Source organism: Ornithorhynchus anatinus, chromosome 5 (assembly GCF_004115215.2).
Source record: "Ornithorhynchus anatinus isolate Pmale09 chromosome 5, mOrnAna1.pri.v4, whole genome shotgun sequence".
Taxonomy (NCBI): Eukaryota; Metazoa; Chordata; class Mammalia; order Monotremata; family Ornithorhynchidae; genus Ornithorhynchus; species Ornithorhynchus anatinus.
In genome coordinates this window covers 61,229,649-61,235,858 of record NC_041732.1, presented here as the reverse complement: position 1 = coordinate 61,235,858, position 6,210 = coordinate 61,229,649, and the positions used below count along the sequence as shown (strand labels likewise).

The 6,210-nt window shown below is 45.3% G+C and overlaps 1 non-coding gene across 1 annotated transcript; it reads right to left on the bottom strand.

Annotated features, from left to right (window-relative positions):
* Positions 1-3,285: 3,285 nt before the first annotated feature.
* Positions 3,286-3,423, bottom strand: LOC114812372. The gene has a single exon (XR_003760027.1). It is a non-coding gene; the product is annotated as a small nucleolar RNA SNORA7 (small nucleolar RNA).
* Between the last annotated feature and the right edge of the window lie 2,787 nt (positions 3,424-6,210).

Sequence of the window (6,210 nt, the reverse complement as noted above, 5' to 3'; positions counted from 1 at the left end):
GAGGTTGGCAACGAGAAAGATGACATCGAGGTACAGTGAGTAGGTTGGCATTAGAACAGCAAAGTTTTGGGCTCAGAATTCATTATCCAGATCAATGGATAAATAAAAACAGAAATAAAAATATACAACTGAACAAGAGTGCTTAGGATGGGCTCTAAATTATCCAAGTGCTAAGGGTAGATTATTCATTCAATCGTATTTATTGAGTGCTTACTACGTGCAGAGTGACTTGAGATGCCATGAATTGAACTAAGAAGGCTCCCTGTAGGAGTTGGGTTGTAAAATGTGGAAAGCTGTGCTCTGACAGATTGGAGGAGGAAGGGAGTTCCAGACTGGGGGAAGAGTATAAGCTAGGGTACCAAGGCAGGAGAATTGACACTGAGAAACAGAAGGCGAATTTAGGGGGAATGAAGAGTGTAAGCTGGGGATCATCCAAGGAAGGGGCCTGATTTTTAGGTTAGGAAGAGGTGGAAGCAAGCTTTGGATCAAACGATAAGTAATTTTTAATACAGAGGAAGAGGAGCTCCTCCATTTAAGTGAAAACTCTTTCTGGGCAAGAATGTGTTACATCACTTGTTTTGTCAATCCCCAGCCCTTAGTAAAAACAGTACTTATGGTATCCGTTAAGCATTCGCTCTATGTCAAGCTTTGTGTTAAATTCTAGAGTAGATACAACATAATCTGGTCAGAGCCTGGCCCTGGCCCACACGGGGCTCACAAGCCAAGTAGGAGGAAGAACAGCTATTTCATCCCCATTTTATATGTTGGGAGAGAGACACTGGGAACAAAAGGGATACTGTGCACCTTTTAGCCAACTGCTTCTACGTGCTTCCTGATCGAGTCATGGTGGAGAAGAGCCTGCTTTAACTGGGAAGGCTTGGACAAGAGTCGGCAAGACAGAAGGGGTCTTGGGGCCTCGCCTCATATGAGTACCAGACAAATCCAGAAAAGACCACTCTCTGTAAGGAGTAATCCTGTAGACTCCTAGCTCTTTGTGGACAGGGATCTTTCCTACAAACTCTATTATAGTGTACTTTCCCAAGCACTAACTAGAGTGCTCTGCACACAGTAAGCCCTCAGGAAATACCATTGACTGATTGAGATGGGAGAAAAAATGGGGTTAAAGGCCCGGCTGGGTCCCAGGACAGGCTATCCGCTGGTAGACTCTGACGATAAAGTCCCGCTTGCTTGAACTATGAGCTCTTTTCTTCGGTTTCCTGGGAAGGTCCAGGCTGGGGGGGTTCTGGTTTAACATTCTAAGCGAGGAAACTGAGCCCACAGAGAAGTTAGGAGACTTGCCAAGGTTTACCTACCAGCAAGTGGCAGAGTCTGGATTAGAAGCCAGGTCGCCTGAATCCCAAAGTGTGCTTTTTCCACTAGGCCACGCAGCTTCCCAGTTCACTGCCCCTCGCGATTGTTCAGTAAGTACTACTCTATTACTATTATGAGTAGACAGGCTGAGGAGGACCCTGTGTTCAGTGTCTGCTGGGCTGAGCACTCGAGTCCATGCTATTCATCCAATCCTGGGCCTTGCTGGCCTGGCTACCTTGGGTCAGAGTTAAGGTGACCACTCTGACTGGAAAAAAAATAGGATGAGGAGAGAGTTGTGCTGGTGCAACTGAATCAGATGGGGGTGGGCACGTAGAGAAGCCACCTGGCCCAGTGAATACAGTGCAGACCTGGGAGTCGGAAGGAACTGGGTTCTAATCCTAGCTCTGCCACTTGTCTGCCGTGTGGCCTCAGTCAAGTCACTTCACTTCTCCGTGCCTCAGTTGTCTCATCTGTTTTTACAGATGAATACTGTGAGCCCCATGAGGGACATGGGCTGTGTCGAACCTGATGAGCTTGTATCTACCCCAGAGGTTAGTACAGTCCCTGGCACATAGTAAGCATTTAACAAATGCCATTAAGAAAGGAAAATGAGGCAGCTGGGGATGTGTGGCCAGTATATGGAAGAGCAGACCCAAGGAATCAGGCAGGGAACAGCAGTTGGGGAGTCAGTTGAGGGGAGAGGGAGTTGGACTGTGCATCACTACGTGAGGTGAGCCTTAAGACCCCCACCCAATTGGGAAGACTCCCACGTTCCACCCATTTGCCACCAGACTGAGCTGAACTGTTATGTTCCGTTTACCAGTTGATCAATTAATGGTACTTTGGGAGTGCTTACTGTGTACAAAGCACTATACTAACCCCTTGTGAAAGCACGATATACTAGAGTTGATGGATGTGATCTCTGCCCTCAAGGGGTGTACGGTCTACAGGGGTAGAAAGACATCAAAATCAATTATGGATAGGGGAAATAATAGAGTATAAGGATATTTTAATAAGTGTTGTGGGGCTGGGGTGAGTATCAAAGTGCTTAAATGGTACAAAGCCAAGTGCATAATTGATGCAGAGGAAAGAACTGATAGGGGAAATGAGGACTTAGTTGGGGAAGGCTTCGTGGAGGAGATGTTGTTTTAAGAGGGTTTTGGAAGTGGGGAGAGTGGTCGTCTTTAGGATATAAAGTGAGAGGGAATTCCAGGCTACAGGGAAGAGCTAGGCAAGGGGTTGGTGGTACGAGAGATGAGATGGAGAAATAGTGATTAGGTTGACAGTGACCAATAATGGGCCCTGACTCCAGAAGGAACAGATTAGAAGAAAAGCAGCGTGGTCTAATGGATAGAGCACGAGCCTGGCAGTCAGAAGGACCTGGATTCTAATCCCTGCTCTTCCACTTGTCTGCTGTTTGACCTTGGGCAAGTCACTTCACTTCTCGGTGCCTCAGTTCCCTATTTGTAAAATGGGGATTGACTGTGAGCCCCAGTGGGACAAGGGCTATCACCTTGATTCTTCCCCGGCAGTTAGTACTGTGACTGGCACAGAATAAGCACTTAACAAATACCTTTTTTTAAAAGAAAAAAAGATTACGTCATATAATTCCATAACTCAAAAGGAGTCAAGGTCTTCTGGTTCAGCCCCCTGCCTCCAAGGAATTAATTCCAATCGATCAGTCAATCAATAGAATTTGCCAAGCATTTTCCCTGCACAAAGCACCATTCTAAGCACTTGGGACAATTTGGCAGCTTTTGTCTTGTCTTGTGATGTCAAGTCATTTCCGACCCATAGCGACACCACGGACACATCTCTCCCAGAACGCCCTGCTATTGTTCTGGTAGTCTATCCCTAGAGTTTTCTTGGTAAAAATACAGAAGCGGTTTACCATTTGCCTTCTTCCATGAAGTAAACTTGTCTCAGCCCTCAACTCTGTCCCATGCCGCTGCTGCCCAGCATGGGTGAGTTTTGACTTGTAGCAGATTGTCTTTCACTCGCTAGCCACTGCCCAAGCTAGGAATGGAATGGGTAGGCCTCTGCTTGACTCTCCCTCCCATAGCAGAGACTGGTAGAGTACTGGAAACTCTCCAGGTGTGACCTCGAGAGGGGAGTATGGCAGTTGGTAGATACAAAATCAACCTTTAAGGGGATTTACAGTCTAACGTCATCCATGAAAAATGTTTGTCTTGACCTCATTTTCCCTGTCCTATGGCCTCTCCTGGGAACCTTCTCTAGAGCTTTAGTAACCCAAAAGTCAAAAATATCTTCCCTATGTTCAGCCAGATTTTCCCCTGCTGCAGCTCTATTGCCTTGTGGTTGGCCTTTGATGAAGATGGAGAGTCATCTCTTCTCCAAACTAAGCAATCTAGAGCCACCTGAGACAAAATATTGTGATTCAGCATGTCCTGCCCTTACAGAGAGTCTGGGTCCTCCCATAGTTCCACCTGGAGATGACCCAGAATGGGGGTCCACATACTGGCTTGTACACGGCCCCCTCTATCCTGAGACCCAGCTCGGTCCTCCAAGAGGCCTTCCCTGTCTAAGCCTTCCTTTCCTCCTCTTCCACTCCCTTCTGCATCACCCTGACTGGCTCCCTTTATTCACCACCCTCCCCACGCAGCATTTATATACATATCTGTAATTTATTGATATTACTGTCTGTCTCCTCCGCTAGACTGTAAGTGGGTTGTGGGTAGGGAATGTGTCTATTTATTTTTATATTGTACTCTCCCAAGTTCATAGTATAGTGCTCTGCAAGCAGTAACTGCTCAATAAATACAACGGGGTGAATGAACAACCCTAAACCCTTTCTTCCAAACTTTTCATCCTTTCATCCTTTAAAATCGTTCTCTCATTGCTCTATTCTGCTCCCTCTGAACCCACTTGAGAGCATCTCCTCCCCTAGAATTCTTGAATTTGCCTGGTCTGCCCCCAGCAGCATTTCACCAGGATTTCAGAGGTAACGGCGGTATATTTTCAAAGTTCCCACATCGCGGTCGATGCTTTTCATTACATTCCTGCAGCCCTGCAGTTGGTCCAGGAAAACAACACTGCTCTGGGAATCAGGAGATGTAGGTTCTGGTCCAGTTTCTTCTTGGAACTGGTGAAATGGATGAATACCAAACAGGTTCTTCGCTATGTGCTGTGACCCTGCCCACCAAGTGACTCACTGTACTCCATGCCTCAGCAGGAATGTAACTAATAATAATGATGGTATTTATTAAGTGCTTACTATGTGTCAAGCACTCTTCTAAGCACTGGGGTAGATACAAGAAAATCAGGTTACACCCAGTCCCTGTCCCAAATGGAGCTCACAGTCTTATTCCCCATTTTACAGATGAGGTAATGGAGGCACAGAGAAGTCAAGTGGCTTGCCCAGAAGCACAAAGCAGGCAGGTGGAGGAGGTAGGATTAGAACCCAGGTCCTTCTGTCTCCCAGGCCCGTGCTCTACCCACTAGGCCAAGCTGCTTCTCACAGGCCAAGTGGCAGAGAGAGTGGGAGAGGTACTGCAGAAGTCGCTGGCACTGTAAATGAAATCCTGAAGACAACGTTCAGCCATTGTTCTTCTTGGGACACTCCATCATTATCTCCATTTTATACCAGTGCTATTATATTGTGCTCTCCAAAGCACTTATATAGTGACTGTACACAGTAATAATTACTGTGGTATTTGTTAAGGGTTTACTGTGTGTCAAGCCACTGTACTAAGAACTGTAGTAGATACAAGATAATCAGGACACATGGGGCTCACAGTTAGGTAGGAGGAGGGAGAACAGAGACTGAACCCCCATTTTGCAGATGAGGGAATTGAGGCACAGAGAAATTAAGTGATTTGCCCAAGGTGACCCTGCAGGCAATGGTAGAGCCTAGATTACAACCCAGATCCTCTGACTCTCCAGCCCATGATTTTTCCAGTAGACCATACAGTAAGACCTCAATAAATACTAATGATTGATTGATTGATTGATTGATTGAAAGAGCTACTGAGAGGGCAAGAAATAGCAGCAATCCCGAATGAGCTCAAGAGCTAAGTAGGAAAGGGAGAGGAAGTGCCATAAACAGATTTTATAGCACCTTGTATATTTCTTCTAATGACCTCTATTATTTTCCCATCTACTATCTCCTTTGTTCTCCTAACAACCCTGGCCGGAGGGAAGGGGTGGTGATTTTAGATGGGGTTTATCTTCATTTTTCAGATGGGGAATTGAAGACCCAGAGAGGTTAAGGACCATAACCATGGTCACCTAGTGAGTCATTGACAAGACTGTCGTCTGTTTATTGTTATATTGTACTCTCCCCAAGCGCTTAATACAGTCCTTTGCGCACTGCAAGAGCTTAATGAATATGATTGAATGAATGATTGAATGAATGAATGAATGAATGAATGAAAGCCTTGGACCTAGAATTTCATTCAATAATGCTACCTCTGGATCAATCAATCAGTCAATTGATCAGTCGATCAATGGTGTTGATTGGGCACTTTCTGTGTGCAGAAGTGCTAAGAGTAATCTAGTGGGGGAGACAGAACACTGAGATGTTCTTTGAGTAGGATAAAATGATAAAGGACATAAACATGTCCATATTCTCAGTATAATTCATTCTTGCAAATTATCCAGATTATAAATCTAAAAATCACTTTGCCCTCAGTGGCAGCAATGACATCTAACTAATGCTTCCTGAGTGTGAACACTGTACAGTGCATTTGAGTATAATGCTGTTTGGAAACTTCTTCCTCCTTTTGTAAAGTTTTGTTATATCAGTTTCCATAACTAGACTGCAAGCCCTTTGTGGGGTGGTGTGGTGTCTTATTATTCTACTGTCCTGTCCCAACATTTAGTACAGTATTCTGCATCCAGTAAGTGCTCTATAAGTGTGATTGAGTGACTGATTGAGAA